The sequence below is a fragment of the Opisthocomus hoazin genome, chromosome 2 (genome assembly GCF_030867145.1).
Source record: "Opisthocomus hoazin isolate bOpiHoa1 chromosome 2, bOpiHoa1.hap1, whole genome shotgun sequence".
NCBI classification, from domain to species: domain Eukaryota; kingdom Metazoa; phylum Chordata; class Aves; order Opisthocomiformes; family Opisthocomidae; genus Opisthocomus; species Opisthocomus hoazin.
The window spans coordinates 74,230,813-74,249,769 of NC_134415.1; the positions used below are offsets into that span (position 1 = coordinate 74,230,813).

Here is an 18,957-nt window from a genome sequence, read left to right on the forward strand (position 1 = left end):
GGAGGCAGGAGACACAAAGCTTCGACTAGGCAAATCTGATTTTGAATCTTTTTCAAGTCTCATTCCTCTCTCTTCCAAAAAAAAAAAAAAAAAACTGATTGATTTATTTAGATGTTAAGAAAATGGCAAAATCTGAACTCTTTTTATTTCAGAGGAAAGAAATAAAAAACAACGAATGAGCTAGCTCAGGTACTAGAAGCAATATAATCACATTAGTGCAGTGCTCTGCCCAGGCTAATTAATCCTGCTGGACAGCAAGCTATTGGTGTTGGTGGAGCACCATACTAATGCCACTGTGCTGCTCTTGTACAAGGTAGCTAGCTTGGAAACTGTAGACATTACTGTTCAGAGCTGTTTGGACAGGTTTTCAGGATAAAAGCCTCCTTGGTAAACTGGAATTGATGTCCGAAGAGCACAATCATGCAGTGCTCCAACTGCTTGCACAGCTCTTGATTGTTACAGTCATCTAGTAGAAGTCCTGGAGAGGAGAATGTTACTCAGTGATTCTGCGGTTGTTCCTGAGCAATAGTCCGTTGAGGTCAATGGGGCAATGTTCGCAAGTCTGCAAAACAGACTCCACAGCTGAAGATTGCTTCATGCTGTCTTTCTATGAAGAACTGAACTGAGGTTACACTGCAGGTGTGAATTCTGGAGCTTCCTAAGTCCTCAGCATTCATTTTGTTTGTTTAATTGTTTTCTGTGGTGGCTTTTATGCAGTTTAGTTGAAAGTCATTAGGTTAAGCAAGAAGTCTTGGTAATGTTGCAGGGAAGTTCAGAAGTATCTGGAGGAAAGAAAGCTTGTGAGCATGGAAATAAAGCACTAATCAGAGATGTAATATGCACTTGACATAGCAGCACTTGGGGGTAATCAGAACTCTCCAGTAACAAGGAGCAGTAACGGCAAAATTATAGGAGGTGTCTGGCTGCTGAAGGAGGGCAGTTGGCCCCTGGTGCCTTCCAGCATGCTTCCACTGCTTGCCCTCCTGCTGCCTGCTGTCCTGGTGCTGCTGCTCAGCGGGGTCTGGTGCCGGGTTGAGAGGAGACTTCTTTCATTTTCTTAACTTTTACAAGACAAGGTGAGCTCATTAATACTTGTTGCTGTCAAAAGAGGAGGCGACGTCTCTTCTTACCACTTTGGACTGCCTTTTCCCACTGTCTGCTTTGTGTTAATAACACCATAGCCCTCCATAAGCTGCTTCAGCTTGCGAAATCAGCAGAAAACTGCTAGAACAGAGAAGTTGGATAGTTTTCTGCCACGTTGGTGAGTTGAAGGCCTTAATGGAAGGGTTGACTTGGTGCTAGTTTTGGCTGTGGTGAGGGAACAGTACTATGTGGATTAAAGAGGTATGAAACCTCTCTCAGTGGCCTTGTTTTAGGAGCTGGTGTCTGATCTTCTGGGCTAGCTTCTCCATTAAAATTGAATCTGTACAACGTGACGTTTGCAGAGTAAAGGTTCAGCCTGCTGCAATAATCTTCTATAGCAGGCTGAAGTGCTGTGCTTCAGGAGACTGTTACCTCCCAACCCCTTTTCTCAAAACAGAAAAGGGGAAAAGAAACACAGTGACAGGAATTACTGAAGCCCCAGCTCATCTAGACCAAAATTCAGAGTGCTTCTACTGGGAGGAAGGTTGTGGAGGCCTTCATAGGAAGGGCAAGGAAAGAGTTAAAATACAGCTGGGGAAGTGTTGAGTGTTTTGGGTTTCAAACAGAAAAAGCCACCTTCCCTGATGATACATTTCTTTAAGAACAAGATACAGTGAAAGGAAAGGAATTGACATGTAATGAGTAAGCAATGTGGCGATGCATTGCACCATCAGCATGTTGCCAGGAATTTCGAAAGAAGTTTTCTTCAAGTACTTTGTGATGTTAATGCTGACATCTTGTAGCTGTCATTCAGTTTGTGGAAGGAGTTTAAAATGAATCCTGCCCTTTTATTTTTTCCTCCCAAAGCTTTATTTACCTACCTATAATCTTCAGTATTTTTGTATCTCTAGTTCTTTTTGAGTGTTTTGCAGTGCTTTACTTCATGATAAATACTGCTGGGGTTTGGTGTCTTTTTTTTTCGCGTTTTTTTGGAAATGGTTTTATAAAAGACACTAAGGAGGAGAATAAAGTGCCTAAATACAGGGAATCAGATAGGGGTGTAAGCTACCTACGCAGCAGAAGCTAAGGTCATCCTTACAGAGCTCGCAGACATTTTCCCTGGGTTTGTTGGAACATTTGTACTCTTGTGAAGTGGCAGCTGGAGGTGGCAGGGGTTATCTTATGGTGTCTAAAGTGTCACTTAAACAGTTAAATTGCTTGCTTAGGGATAACGGCACTACAAGATGCAGAGAATCATAGAATAGTTTGGGTTGGAGAGGACCTTTAAAGGTCATCTAGTCCAACCCCCAGAGAAGTTTAATTGGAGTTACTAAGGGTATGATTCAGTGACTCCTGTTAAGAAACCTCTTGTTTCTGTCACTTGCCAGTCCCTATGCAGAGGCAGTTCAACCTGCCAGGCGGACAGAATGCTACCCCCACTTTTGTTGGGTTCATGGCCTGGTGGGGTAGGGAGCCAAAGTGGCTCGGTGGAGGTCTGAGCACAGTGGAAGCAGTGGACCTCCACTAAGCCGATGCATCTGAAAGGAGAGCGAAGTGGAGGAGAATGGGACTGAGGCATTTTTTTGTCCACAAGATATGAAATAGGGTATGCCTTTGCCAAATTAATGTTCTTGCTGCTGGGAGCCCTTCAGGTCTTTTTAGTGGAGGTCATTGTTGCAGGTGAGTTGCTTCAGATGCCTTTTTTTGAGAACCTGGCAGCCTCTTCTCGAGTCAAACGACTTGAAGTTTCTGCCATGCAGGCAATTGCCTGTCTGACTTGAACATCAGTCATGAGATGGAGGGATGTCTCGTGTGTGTGGCTGTGTGCATATTTGACCGGAATAGTATCTGTTCCTGTTGCTACTTCATGTTTTTTTCAGCCTTCCACCTGTTTTCTGTGAGCTAAGAAGAATATTTAGTTTTCTTACATTCGGACTTGGTCTACGTTCTCAGTAGGTAATTTTACCAAAACCAACGGAATATCCTATGTAACTGGATCCTGAGAATTGTGGGGAAAATTAAAAGGCTTTAAATGTTCAGTCAAAAACATCTGGCTTTCACAAAAATATCAAGCACATGATTGATTCTTTAGCTGAAAACCAAAGTGTGCATTTTATGTAAAGGCAAAAACGAAGTTCCAGACACAGAGGACTCTTGTAATGAAAACTAGGTAAGGTGATATAAAGACATGAGGTAAAGCTTAAAATGGAATGTCTCCTGTGTTTTGGCAAAAGTTATATTCTCATGGTGATGGTTTTGTATTTAATGTTAGTATAGAAGCCTATGGCAGCCGTTTAATATAAAGAAATAGAGTAAATCATAATGTTGGGGAGTACAGTTGCTTAAGGCTGTAGTTCTGTGGGCGAACTGAAGCAGGAAAATTCCACCAGTTTATTAAAATCTACCGTTAAGGCCAAAAAATGCCTTATCTCATTCAGAGGGAAAATAAGAGTGGTAGACAGCCAGGCTTTGACAGCTTCTTTGAATGTTAATGAGAGCACAGGACTATGAAAAGGAAATCATGGACAGACAGTCGACAGCACTTCTTGTGGAAGGTAATTAACATTGTTACAGAAGCACTTGTATGACTGTTGGATGGACAGACCTTTTCTTAAAGCTGTCTGAAAAATGCTGCTGTAAAGAACTGTTCAGCGTGTTAACTTTGTTTCATTGCTTTGTTTTTGTTTTTTTTTTTTCTTTTTCTAGCTTGGGGAGCCAGCATAGATGTAAATTTGTCTGCTTTTCCTCTAAGAGTATCTTAACAAGTAGTTCCTTTATTTACAAATGAGAAATTTGTCTTCTAACTTGTTTGGCAGGATAAGAGTCTAATACTTCAGGAAAGTGGCTTTGATTCAGTGTTTGCTGCTGTCTAACGGTGCAGCACTTCTCTGGCAGTGAACTGCTGCCTGAGATAGTACAGAGATGATGAAACACTCCGGTTGTGTGCTTCTCTGGTAACACACTCAGCTGTATGGGTGTGTCTGTATAAAGTACTTTTTAGACATTCAGTTTTGAAGGATTTTGTGGTCTAAGTTATTCCTAGAACTGTCATTTTACAAGTGAAGGAAATAATTGTTTAGGTGGGCCTCTGAATTAAGCAATATGGGCAGTGTACCAGATACTCAGTGTACTGGTTCCTTCTTCTGTGTGAGAATTTCCGTTATACACAAAATTTGTTCAGGGTTGGTTTTTTTTTGCTTTTTTTTTAAGCATGTGACAGAAAGAATGTGTGCACGCTTCTAAGAAGCATATCTGTTTTTCCATTTTCCATGTCTCTTTATAATCAGGTCTGCAAGTCTGTCATGAAAACATAATTGGTGAGCAATAAAGCGCATGCTTGCCTGAACCAGATTAAATGAAACCTTTTACAGAATTGTGGTTAAGTCACTGTTGCATCGCGGTGCTCGGCAGCGTTGCCTGCAGAGTCCAGAAGACTTTACCATTGTGGGAAAACAGTTTGGTTTCCCAGGGCTGAGAGGGGTCTGGTGACTTGTGCAAGGTCACGCAGGTTGATGGTGAAGAGCAGAGCTTGACTACCTGGCTCTGGTTTGGTTTTTTCCCCTCTAAACCGGGGCTGTTGCTGTGTGCTGGGCGAAGGCTGCTACACGCACTGCAGGTCTCTAGTCTGGGCACGTCAGGTCACTAGGGTCTGTTTAAACCGGGATTTTTGGAACCTGGTTCATAGCTGCACATGGGCAGCTGTGGTTTGCCACCGAACTGCTGCTGATCATGCTATTTATTACAGGGGGAGGCTAAAGCTGAGACTCCCTGGTTCTGTGTTTCGATCACTAGCTGTAAGCTTTTTAAGCAATACTTGAAATCAAATGCTCTGGTCCAGTGCTGTTTTGAAGGCAGGCAAGCAGGGCAGTAAAACTCCCAGTTTGCCTTTCTTGCATCTTGAAATGTTCAGCTTGAATTCTGTTGTAACCAAGAAATGCTTGTACGAAATAATATGACAACTTGCTATAACTCTCTGCAGTAAGCTGATTGGATTTTATAGCTGGTGTTTATGAAGATACAGGTATTGCTCATTCTGATGCCTCTAATTTTAAAAGCTTTTCAAACAGATTGGATGAGCACATAACCTGCTGTTATATTCTTATAACTGTTAAAGTTAAACATTCACAGCCCTTGTGGGAACAATCAGATATGCAGTCTCTTATGCAAAGGTAACTACAAGTGTAAAATCTTTCATTTGTCCTCCCACTCCCTCTTGGAAGCTATATGTACCTTGGCTTTTAAATTGTCTTGGGAGTAAAGCAAGTGAATGGAAGCCTGGCTTCTAAGAAACTTGAGTCCTTTTTTATTTTTAAATGCAGATCTCTAATAAGATTAGACATGAAGATCAGAAGAGATGGTAGGCGTTATTGAGCAGAGGACCAAAATGACGCTGTGCAATGGATGAGCTGATGAGCTACGGAACATCTGGCTGTTACAAGACTTCCAGTGCACAGCTCAAGAATTATTTCAGAAGAATCAACGGTTTTCTCTGATGCTGGGCAGAAGCAGAAGTTGCAATTTTAATGTAAAAACATGCAGCTTTGCACTTCTCATGTGAAGATATATATTGCTGGCATTTAGGCTAAAGGCATTACAGTGTATTGTTTATATGAGTAAAGTATAAAGGAAAGAAGGTCTGATACTTTTTTCCAGAATTTTGTATCATCTGACTTGTGTAGGGGTGATCTTATTGCTTAGCAACGTAAACCCTCTTTTTCAATTGTTTGTTCAAAGTCAGTATGTGTTTTTAAAACATTTCAGTAAAATTGCATTAGATCAGTGTGGCTGGTTTCTTTAATCAGTATTCAGACCACTGTGAGGCTATTTTTTTGAAGTATCTGCATATTTTTCTGTCGCTTAGTCCACTGCATAGTAAACATCTCTGTGCCTTTTGAAATTTCTTTTGTTTGGGGACTGCTTTCTTCCAAGGAAATAGGAAGTAGCTCATGTAAAAGAATACCAAGTGAAAAACATTTTACTTTCAAAGTGTAGTGCTTAAGGAGATAGTAATTTTGCTATTCACTGATACACACACGCAGATGCAGACCCAGTCTTTAACTCCACTGTCAGTTTTCTCGCTGCCTTTGAGCGCTGACATCTGTTGGTGCACTGAATGGCGATACTAATGATAAAGCTTTTTCCATACTGCTGTCTGTAGGGAAATCTGCTGTTTGTTACTGTGGTTAGAGTTCTCCACCCATCTGTGATTTTGAGAATTGCACTTAAAATTTTGTGTTCGACCTAGACAGTAATACTAGATTCTTTAAACTGGAGCTTAAAGAAGAGAAATAGATGTTAATCATTTGCAGTGATGGGTTTCCACCCCCCCTCTCCCCCCATGGAACAGAAAACCTAATGACCATTTAGAGAGTAGAAGAGTTATACACGTTACATATTTTAAAAGTCTTAATACTTCAAAGCTGCGTGCTGCTTTCTTTGTTCTGGTGAGATTGTCTGAAGAATCACCACGGGAAAAACTATGCTATGTAAACACAAACTGCAAGTTGACTGATATTTTTATGTCTTATTCTGTAAAGCTCTGGAGTAAGCATGGCACTGAACCTGAACTGACTCTTCATAGAAATGTGTGTGATCTTGTCAAGGGCTGAAGTGACATCACAGATCAAGAAGGGCGTTTCAAAAATGACCTTGCTAGAGAAAAGCCCATAGGTCTCTTCATGCAGTTTCTTTAAAAAAGTCACTCTAGTCATATATGGAGACAGATGTATTTGTATCTCTCTTCATATAAGTTTTACGTAAGAGCCAAATATATTGTACAGTTGGTAAATGATAAATTCTGTTGTCTGTAGCTGAAGATGTAGTTTGTTGGGGGCAAGCTCTGATCTAAATAAACACCTTGAAAACAGTAAAAGGCATAATTGTTTTGGTTTGCTTTTAAATAGTCATCTAAATTGAAAAGATAATTATACATAAGCTGCAAGCAAATCCAGAAAATTAGGATGAAGCAAAGAAATCCTTGTATTTCAATTATTTCCATAATCAGTTCTGCTCGAGTTGTTTTTTATTATATAAGTCTAAACCTTGTAGAAAGTAAATGCTTCATGAGAATGTTTTCAGACTTCGCGGAAACAGTTTTCATATGCCGCCTGATCATCTGAAAGCGTTAGAGACATGGTTGATCTGCATTTCTGCACACTGTAGTCCTGTTTGTTCTTTCTCCCAAACTTCTGCTTACCATACGGTTTTGTTGTTTAGGAGAGAGATTCAGACTTACCAGTGGAACTCTGGAGGTCTTACCTCTTGCTTGGGGCAGGGCTGACTTCAAAATTAAATCAGGTTGCTCAGTGTCTTGTGCACTCAAGTGTGGAAAATCTCTGTGGAGGGAGATTCTGCAGTCCCTCTGGACAAACATTCTAGTGTTTGAAGACCCTTTTTGTAGGTTTTTTTAATTATTATTGTATCTAGTTAGAATTTCTCTTGCTGCAACTTGTGACCACTGCCTTTTCTCCTTTCATTATGTACCGCTGAGAAGATCTTCGCTACCATTTCTCTGTGGACACCCACTAAGTCTATAGGAAGCCTTTTCTTCTCTAGTCAGAACAAACCCAGTTCCATCTATCTCTGCTTGTATGTCATAAAACCAAGAACAGGGCTCCCATTTGAGGCATCAGAAAAGTTGCATAGTAAGTGTTGATTGCTTCCCATCACTAGCAAGCACTCTTTCTAACTCAGCCGACTATGCAGTTAGCCTTTGTCATTGCAAGGCCCTGCTTACTTCTGTTCAACAGGTTCTTCACAGGACTCCCAGGACACCTGTCACAAAGCTGTTTTCTAGCCTGTAAGTCCCCATCATGTACTGTGGCATGGGATTATTCCACATTAGGTGTAAGATTTTTGCGTTTGCTTTTGTTGGGCTTCACAAGGCTTGTCAGCTCACTTCTCCAGCTTGTGGAGGTCCTTCAGGTTGGAGTCCGACTCTCCAGCTTCTTGATCATTGGAGTTTGGTGTTACCCATGGAGTTGGTGAGGGTGTGTTCTGCTGTTGTTCAGATTAACCCCAGAGAAATGTCACTCATAGCCAGTTGCCGTTTAGACTTTGACCTGTTTACTTCTGTCTTGAGCTTGTCAGGCCAGCCACTTTTTTCATCAACCTTGTTGACCAGCTATCTAGTCCATGCCTTTTTGGCTGCTGTAGTGGTAAGGAGGACTGCATCAAAAAGCATGCTAAAGTCAAGGTAAATGGTGTCTACTGCTCTGTCCTCATCCACAGAGTCAGTGGCTCATCATAATAAGTAACTGGGTTCGTTGAGCGCATTTTGCCTTTGGGAAATTATGCTTGCTGTTCGCAGAGGTGTTTCTGTCCTTCGTGTTCCTGGAAATAGATTCAAGGAGGATTTGCTCTGTTTTCTTCTCGGGGTTTGGAACAAGACTAACTGCCTTGTAGTTCCCTGGATCTTCCTTCTTGCTTTTTCTCTGTTAGCAGGGACTTCCCTTGATCACTACAACCTTTCAAAGGTGATCTAGAGAGGCCTTGCAATGACATCAGCCAAATTCCTCAGCACCGTCAGAGGCATCTCATCTGATCCCATGGACTTGTGTACATAGATTTTGCTTAAGTACTCCATCTCCATCTTTGTCTTCATTTACCTGACAGCTTTCCCCAGGCCCTTGCCACTAAGACCCATGAGTATGCCTGGCTGATAAAGACCAAAGCAAAAAAGGTAGACTGCTTGAGTCTTTCCATGTCCTTTGCCACTGTTTTTCTCAACCTGTTGAGCAGCAAGTCCCTGTTCTGTTTGGTTCTGCTGCTGATGTACCTGTAGAGGCCACTCCTGTCGTGGGGCGGTTTCTAGCTGATCTGTGGCCTTGTGTTCCCTCGTGTCTGGGCAGCCCTTCAGTACTGCTGTGGGGCAGCCCCTGTCTGCTCCCTCTCCATGAACTTTCTTGGGGGGTTGGGTTCAGCCAGGTGCTCCCCGTGCAGCCACCCTGGTCTCCTGCCATGGGTCATTCTTGTGCCTGAAGATCAATGAGGTCTCCTGGGCGCCTTTGCCCTCTGGGGAACTCTCCCATGGGATCCTGCAGATCAGGTCCCTGAAGAGTCTGAGCTTGTTCGCTGGAAGCCTGGGGTCTTTATTACTTGTCTTCCTCAGTTTCTTCAGGATCTTAAACTCTCCTGTCTAGCATTTCGGTAGGCTTGGGGTTTAGGCATTTCTCATGCGTGTGTTTATTGTTTTGAAGTGAGCTGTTATTATGGGAGGTGGGGTGATGGAGGAAAAGGACATGTGGCCTTTTGTGACTAATATGCATCTGTGCTATCTTCCTCTGTTTCGTTAGGGGAGCACAGCAGGCAACTGCATGTTAGCTCAGCAGGTGTTTTGAAACTTTTGAAAATGAGGAAATGTTTACTGGACAAACAGGTTAATATAAAGAATTCCAATCTGAATTTTTGGAATACAAACTATTGATGGACAACAAAACTCTTAGCTGCAGCGTTTGCCGTGTTTGTGAGTGTACATGGGTTACTAGCACAGTGACATGGGCTGGGAGACATGCTGTCGAAGAAGCATAATGCTGTTTTGAAGCTTCTTCTGTCTACATACCTCTGATCAAAACATCAGTCATCTGATGTTTGTACACTGCAAATATGAAACTAAGGACGTGAAAGCTAATAGAGTGTCAGTTTTAGCTGAGAAGTTCAGAGTTTGAATTGCAACCAAAATGGATACCACTGAATTAGATCTAAATCACAGTTCTGTTTGATTTTTTTCTTAGGGGTCTAACTTCATTTGTAAACACTTAAAATTAGCAAATGCTCATTGCTGGCTTACGAACTTGTGTTTTTCGATTAAATGTCCATCTGTTTTGTGTAACTTACTATGTGGTTTACAGCAGGCACTGTAAATATTTTTACAGTAGGGCTGTGCTATTCCACTGCACTGCCAGTTCATGAAGGTCCAACTCTTCAGCATTTGATTTTCTGTCACTTTAGACATCACAGAGAGGTCTGACTTTACAGAAGCTTGATTTTGAAAATGAAGTCTGTCTTTATACTGCCTCATGCTCAGCATCCAAACTCAGTAGTCACTTCTAAAGCGGTAGGTTTCCAACGTGATAGCAATACATGAGCATCCCTTCAATTTGACATGCCTAGTCGTATTTTGTGGTGTGAGAAGCAAAGCTCTTTCCAGCTATAGCATGAGCTATCTAGCCTTCCTTTTGCCCCAGCTTTACGTTCCTTTGTTGTGGGAACAGTGATCACTCATAGTTTTTATTTGGCACTTAAAGCAGAAGTGTGAAAAGGTAGCTGTAAAACCTGCATGAGTACTTTTGTTGGGAATAAGCTTGAGGAAAGGACCTCTGAGTTTTGGAAAGGAGTCAAGGGTTCTTTTAACTTTCGTTAGACCTTTTTTCCTTAAATTTTCCACTAAGTCTGTGTATGGAGGTTTCATTTCACCAGGAAATTGTTTTTTGACTCTTGTTAGCAATCCAAAGTGTGACCAGTGACTGCGTCTCCACTTTGATGTTTTTGATCTGTGACTTGGAGTAAAAATTCAGCATTTAATTTTTGGATGTAAAGCAGGTCCTGTAGTCTAAGCTATTGAAGGTCACACCACCTGGGTCCCTTGCATGTGAAAAGAAACTTTGGATGAATGGTCTTCTGACCTGTATGTGCTGGGCATTGGAAAAACATGTGTTTTGTTAGCTGTAGTCTTGATCAAGAGACCCTAGAAGGACACAACTACTACGAGGTTATTTTAAACACATAATAGTGCATTGCAAGATATTAAGTGTGTTCATTTCAAAGTGACTTTATAGTAGCTTCCTGGTGTGCGAATTACCCATCGCTGTGTTCTGTGATGAGGGGATTTTTTGGAGTTTTTTCTTCCCTTCTGTTTGAACACGATATTTTGTGATGCCTATTTTATTCTTTATTTGCCATGAGGACTGTTACCGATTTCAGATTCATGCCACTGTTTGAAAAACGCACTTTTTATTTTCTGAGGAAGGAGCAAGGCCAGGGCTGATGCCAAAGACAAGTCTCAAAAACAGCTTTAAAAGTCCTCTGTGTTCATGTGAACACTGCAGTGCAAGTAAATGGGGGCATGATCTACTATGTCAAGCATACCAAGTGTCTGTTTTACCAGCCCGAATGTCCATGTGCAGAAACGTTTCCCTAAGAACTTTGTGACTGGTTTTACTGCAGCTTCACCAATAATGATTCTCTTATACTTGGTAATTCCATGTTGCTGTTAGCACTGTGTTATGTGGGGAACTTTTGCAGGCTGTGAAATGAGCTGTGAATGTGCTATAATCAGAAAGAAAATAACTTCTTATAATTTCTCTTAGATATTCCTGCTGTGCTTTAATATCCAGTTTCAAATAGGCTGTTTATAGGAAACATCCTGGCTGACATTGTATGTGCTCTAATCAAAACAACTGGGAATTTGTTGTGTTATCTTTTCTGCTCCCCTCCCTCCCCCACAAAAACACCACTCAAATTCCAACTTCTCTCTGTTCCTTAAAGTAGTTAAGGTTTTGACTGAATTCCCCAGAGATGTAATATAGAAGGAGGAGAGAAACTTTGTGGGTTTTCTGATGGGATAAGGAACAATGAAAGTATGTGAAGGAAAACTTGCTTGTTTTTAATTTGAAAACTAGTAACTGGGAACATCACAGATGTGCTACACTTTGCAAAAGAATCTAGTGTATAAAAGTGTATTTGGAGCAAAGTGGAGGAAGCTTTGTGTGTGTGTGTGTATATGTATATACACACATATGTGTTAATGAAAAAAAACCAAAGAAAAAGCTCATACCTTAATAAGTGGAATTATTGCCAAAGCAGCAGAGCCACACTACAATTTTTACTATCTTTTTAAAAATGATAAAGATAGGCTTGTAGCATATTTTTCTATCTATATTTTCTCTTACTGGAATTAGCATGAAAGTTTCACTGTCATTATGGCTTGTATCTGAGACTGAAACCTGGGAAGGGCCTATGTTTGGGCTGATAAGTAGGGAGGAAGTGTTTGGCAGCTGGGATGATGAAAGGTAGTTCTTGAAACTTACTGTATAGCTGTATGTGAAGGTGTACAAATGACTTGATTGTATGAAGTCTGATTAAATGTCCCTTTTATTCATGTTTTTTGCCTTTTGCCTTTTGGACTACTGGGGAGAAATAACATTTTTGACCTTCAGAAATGCTACTGCTAATTAAATATAGACGTCTTTGGGTAAAAACAATATTCGCTTGCAAGTCGCAACGTGTTTGAAAACAAATTTTATTCACTATTTTATAGCTTACTGAAAATCCTAATCAGCAGTTCTTGGTCAGCTTTTTATACAAGGAATTTTATAAAAATTAATTTGTACAGTTAATCCACGTAGTTAATCCCTCTAACTTTGGGACATCACTCAGTTTCATTCATGCTTTCCAGCTTTGGTGATATGGTTAGTGTTACTGAAGTAGCTAGGACCTCAGTAAAACCTCTCAGTGAATCTAAAAATATTTTGGGTTTTTCTTAACAGGATTTTTGTTCATTTTAGCATCTATCCCTAAAACTATTTGATTCTGTTTCTACAGACTAATACTGAAAATATGTATTTTGAAGAAAACCAAATAATTTTTACGTCTTCATAACCTTTTAACATCCATACGGTCAACCACTTTCCCAAAATCAGCACAAGCCCATGTTGCATTTTCTCCCTCAGGCTTTGGCAGTGTACTTAAAATCTAACCTGCCTTGGCTCTGCCAGATCAAAGCTGGAGGCAAATTCACAAAGAAAAACAGAGTTTTTTTGGCACACACCTTGCCACTGAAAAGTCCTCTTCCCTGAAGGCAGAGTGCACGTGCTAGTGTTGATCATAGAAGACAATCGTGACCTTTTGGACTTCAGGGGCCAAATGTATCTGGAAATGAATGCGGGTTGTGGACTACTGGCACTTTTTCTTGAAGCTTTGGTCATATGATGAACATGATTCCTTTATTTGCTTTATAATGTGGATGAAAGCCAAACTAACCACAACTCTAGTGTACTTGGAGTGATCTGTCAAAACATACCTCGCATGAACAAATTGATTTATAGTAGTTTGTTCCTGAGGAGAACACTAATGTGCACATACAGAATCACCAGCAGATTCCTCTAGCTGGGGCAAGGGATTAAACTCTTCTACTGTGTCTACCTTTTAAGTATACCTATGACGTGATGGCATGAAACTGTTTTTTCCCAATGCTTCCTTAAAACATTCCAGTATATTTTCTTCCATTCTAATATACCTTTTTCAATACTGAGAATTGAAACAGATAAGAACTGGGGCATTGCAGTGGAGGAGTGCTGCTTTTTGTTATGGCCGTGTCTGTCAGTTTCAAACAAGGCGAATGCTGCTCCTCAGGGACTGCTGTTTTCGTCTAGAGAATGAAAGCAGTAAGCAACTTCTCTGAAGATCAATGAAAAAACCACGAGACTGCAAATATCAAACGTGTTTTTCAAGGCACGTGTTTTGGGTGACTGTAATTTTTGAATGTGGGTTTATTTAACGCTGTCAGGAAGCTTCAGATGCAGATGTGTTTCTGATGTGTTGCCTCTCTTGCAGACCCTTCTTTTTCCGTTCTGCTTCACCCCCCCTCAGGTTCAGTTTGCAGTCTGATTACAGCACTAGCTTGCACCAGCAGGCATTATTGACTTTTAGAAGCAGGTGTGTACATTTCATGCTGACTTTAAAACTTTCTCAAATAATGTAAAATGCTTGCTAAGTAGTGAAGCTTGATAGTTTCTTGCTGTGGCTTCTGATTATTACCGATCAGCAAATAGCAGTAGCATCATATATAAAGTAGACATGGACTCAGCTAGAGAAATTGGAAGTCTGAGCTGCTGCATATTTTAATTACAGCGATGTGTTTGTCGGACCAGCAACGGGCCTGCTCTCTGGCTTTCAGTCATTGGCCAGAGGCCCTGATATGAGACCACCTGCATTAGCACCACGCACCAGAGCAAAGCCTTCTCTCCTGTGCTGCCCAGCCAAAAGGCTTTCCTGCTGCATCTCGCTGCTCTTGGTTGGGACGTGAAAAGCTCCAGGCTTCAGCACTTCAGCTGTGGGCTCTGACTGGTGTGACACTGTTGGAGGGGTCTGCTGTGATTTATCTGGGGCAATGATTAGTGACCTATTTCAGAGTCAGTCGCAGATGAACACACTGCCTGGTAGCTTTTGTCAAAGCTGCTGTGCTAGTACGCGTAAAAGGACTAAACTCAAAGCTAATCTCTCCTTAAAGAAATGACAGCCTTAAAAGAATATAGGCTATTAATGGGTATAAGTAGAATTCAAGGAAATGAGTCTCTTCTGTTCCGTAGGGTAAGGCAGTGACTGAGTTGGCTTCTTTGTTTTTATGACTGACAGATGGGACAATAAGATTTCCCCTTCAATATCTACATCAGCACTTCACTGACTTCCTTGTATAGTGCAGGTAAATTTTAACTCTCAGTTAACCATGCCAGCTAAAAATTTGTAAATACAATTAACCTAGCCTGGTTGTAACTACATGTAAATTGTTTTGGGGACTGGAATAAGTTCCACTTCTCTCTTAGTGAGTAGCACCTTAATTGTACAGAGGTGTCAAATTCTGATTTTGGCACACATTTCTTTCTACTGCCCTCAGCTTATGTTTCAAATACATACAGGTGTGCTGTTTCATGAAACGCTTATCAGAAAAGTGTATGAAAAAGGTCGAAGTGAAAGTCGGTGGACTTTTGAATGAAATCTGCTGCTGTCTGTCCATAGTGGACTGTAGGTTGCTTTGGTTCTAAATTAATACCATGCCTTTTAAAGAAAAAGACTTCCTTTTACTTCTCCAAAATGGTGTATGTATAAATATGTCCTGGCAATACTACACTGCTAAAAATTAAGAGCAGTGAGGCATTTTAAGGTGTTGTGCAGTAGCTCTGAAAAACATGCTCCAAATGAAGAAAGAATTGTTAAAATTAATTTGGGATATGCCAGAACAGAAATCTGCAAGTTGCTTCTGTAAGTCTTAACAAACAGATTCTTGAAATTTTCCATGTGCTTGGCAGACCTAAATGACGGGATGTAGAGGGTGATGGGGCTTGCTTTTTATTTTTAACAGGAAGCAACTAGGATACATTGTGTCCTACTGTAAACAAGTGATGTCAGGACCTTCCAAAGTATCTTGGTTTTAAACAAAGAAACAAACAAAAAAATTACTGTTACGAATCCAAGCCATGATATGCAGACAAGCTGTCTATGTGTGGTCAATCATCTCCTGTGCATGTGGAAAATATAATTCAGTATTTTGTGAAAGTGAGCAGACAAGACGGACTTACGGATGTGTTGGGAGGTTTTTTTTGTGATGGTTTTCTTTTCAAGTGGTCATTGTGGGATGGAAACCTTGGAATGAGAAACTGACATAGCTTTTCTGTGTTAGTCTCAAGCACAGCAGCAGGGGAGAATTTGGAAGAAATTAAATCTCTCTCTCAAATTCTTTGATGACAGAGTGAAACATTTCATATTTTTTGTGAAAATGTAGTATTAGAATAAACAATTGTTTCTTCCCCTTTCATTTTTGAAGGGTGTCATTATGAAAGAATACGTTCTAGGAATTAAACATATTCCAGTTTTGAGAAGACTATAAGAAGCCATCTGAACAGATAGTATAGTTGACTTTGTTGCTCAAAAAGGGAGCTTTGTGTAGTTCTGGAGAAATGTAATATGCTTAGAAGGACTGAAACCTCTGTTGCCCTAAACTGGCATCTCTAAGGCATGTTTGTTTAATGTGCTAAATGTTACCTTTAAATCCTTAAAAGTTAAAAGGTCTGGATTTCTGTAATTTAATTCTGAAGTCAAGAAGTGTATGGAAACAGCGAGATCATAGGCAGGTAACCTGCCTGTCAGTGTGACTAAAAGGGTGCTGCTTATGAGCATGGTGTAGAAACTGGATGCTATGATAGCACATGGCTATTTTATGTAAGGTTTTAATGGATGAATCTTGTGAAGCATTTTAGAGAAGAACAGAACTGCTTCCCCATTTTAGAATGCAATAACTAAGGTAGATTTAAAGCACTTTAGCTCCTTCTGATAGACAAATCATAATCACAGAATGGTAGGGGTTGGAAGGGACCTCTGTGGGTCATCTAGTCTATCACCCCTGCCAGAGCAGGAGAGCAGCCTGTACAGGACTGTGTCCAGGTGGGTTTTGAGTATCTCCAGAGAAGGAGACTCCACAACCCGCCTGGGCAACCTGTTCCAGTGCTCCATCACCCTCAGAGTGAAGTTCTTCCTCATGTTCAGCTGGAACTTCCTGTGCTTCAGTTTGTACCCGTTGCCCCTTGTCCTGTTGCTGGGTGTTTTGGTTCGGCCTGGATAAATGCCAGGTGCCCACCAAAACCGCTCTATCACTCCCTCTCCTCAGCTGGACAGGGGAGAGGAAATATGATGAAAGGTTCAAGGGTCTAGATAAGGATGGGGAGAGATCACTCACCAGTTGCCGTCATGGACAACACAGACTGAACTTGGGGAGAAAAGGGAGTTTAATTCATCACCAATCAAAGGAGGATAGTGAGAAATAAATCCAGATCTTTAAACACCTTCCCCCCCCGCCTCCCTTCTTCCCGGGCTCAGCTTCACTCCCGTTTCTCTGCCTCCTGCCCCTGAGCGGCACCAGGGGATGGGGAGTGGGGGTTACGGTCAATTCATCATATGTGGTCTCTGCCGCTACTTCCTCCTCAGGGGGAGGACTCCTCACACTCTTCACCTACTGCAGCACGAGAGCTCCTCTCACAGGAGACAGTTCTAAATGAACTTCTCCAACATGAGTCCTTCCCACCGGCTGCAGCTCTTCACGAACTACCCCAGCGTGGGTCCTTCCCATGGGGTGCATTCCTTCAGGAACAGGCTGATCCAGCGTGGGTCCCCACAGGGTCACAAGCCCTGCCAGCAAATCTGCTCCGGCGTGGGCTCCTCTCTCCACTGGTCCACAGGTCCTGGCAGGAGCCTGCTCCACCACAGGGCTCCCCATGGTGTCACAGCTTTCTTCAGGCATCCACCTGCTCCGATGTGGGGTCCCTTTCATAGGCTACAGGTGGATATCTGCTCCACTGTGGACCTCCTTGAACTGCAGGGGGACAACCTGCCTAACCATAGTCTTTCATCACGAGTTGCAAGGGAAGGCTCTCTGCTCCAGCATATTGAGCATCTCCTCCACCCTGCTTCTTCACTGAGTTTGGTGTCTGCAGAGTTGTTCCTTTCACATCGCCTCATTCCTCTCTCTCTACTGCCGTTTCACCACAGAGTTTTTTTTCTTCCCTGTCTTAAATATGTTATCCCAGAGGCGCTACCACCATTGCTGTTTGGCTTGGCCTTGGCCAGTGGCGGGTCCGTCTTAGAGCCAGCTGGCACTGGCTTCATCAGACATGGGGGAAGCTTCTCTCAGCTTCTCACAGAAGCCACCCCTATAGCCCCCCCACTATCAAAACCTTGCCACGCAAACCCATAACACTGGGCAACACTGAAAAGAGTTTTGCCCCATCCTCTTGACACCTGCCCTTAAGATATTTATAAGCATTTATAAGGTCCCCTCTCAGCCTTCTCTTCTTCAGGCGAAACAAGGCCAGCTCTCTCACACTTTCCTCATAGCACAGATGTTCCAGTCCCCTCATCATCCTCGTAGCCCTCTGCTGGACTTTCTCCAGTAGTTCCTCATATTTCTTGAACTGGGGAGCCCAGAACGGGATGCAGTACCCCAGATGGGGCCTCACTAGGGCAGAGGGGGAGGAGAACCTCCCTCGACCTAGTGGCCACGTTCCTCTTAATGCACCCCAGGATACCATTGGCCTTCTTGGCAACCAGGGCACACTGCTGGCTCATGGTTAACCACTTGCATCAAAAAGTTATCACCAATGCTCTGTGGGAACCTTCTGGACTGCCTCTGGCTGGCTATGTGGTCTTTCCAGCAGATGTCAGGGTGGTTGAAGTCCCACAGGAGAACCAGGGCCTGTGACTGTGAGGCTACTTTCAGCAGTCTGTGGAAATTGACTTCGTTGAATTCCTTTTCCTGGTCAGGTGGCCTGTAGTAAACACCCACAGCAGTGTCACCCGTATGAGCATGTCCCTTAATTCTTATCCATAAGCTCTGGACTCATTCTTCATCTGCCCCCAGGCAGAGCTCAATACATTCCAGTTGCTCCCTCACATACAGAACAACTCCACCACCTCACCTTGTTGGCCTGTCTTTCCTAAAGAGTGTGTAGCAATCCATGACATCATGCCAGTCATGCGAGCTCTCCTACCATGTCTCTCTAATTGCAATGAGATCGTGGCCCTGTGACTGCACACAGACCTCTAGTTCTTCCTGTTTATTCCCCATGCTGCATGCCTTGGTGTACAGACATTTCAGGGATGAACTCGAGCATGCTGGTTTCCCTGGAGGGGGTGTAAGAGGATCCACCATAGCCATACCCACCCTAAAGGTGGTTGGTCTTCTGGTTCTCGATTTGGGAGGCAGCTAAGGAACACTTGTCACTGCGCTGGGTGGCCACACTTACTCCCCAGCTGCATGTGATGGCTTGAGCATTGTGACTTTGGACTCCACCCCCCAAGTACTTCATAGATAATTAGAAGAAAGCTAAATCACATACCTCTGACAGTCAGTTTATTCTCTACTACAACGATCTTTACCAAAATACATAATAAAAGCATACTTAGTTTCAAAATTTTAAGGTTAAATAGATTCAGTGTTTTCCAGGAAAGTAATGTAACTGGATAATAAGACATCAATTTTCATGGTGTGTTTAGTGGTGTTCTGAGAAATATTCCTGTTTGTCAAATGTAGGGCACATCAAATGAAACTACTGGGTTACAACATGAGAACAAACGTATTCTTTACACATTATGTTGTAGAGCTGTGGA

General features: G+C 42.1%; 1 protein-coding gene across 1 annotated transcript in view; it reads left to right on the forward strand.

Moving 5' to 3' along the window:
- Positions 1-18,957, forward strand: part of MAN1A1 (mannosidase alpha class 1A member 1) — a 156,034-nt gene that overhangs the window by 4,092 nt on the left and 132,985 nt on the right. The gene's annotated exons all lie outside the window — the stretch shown is intronic.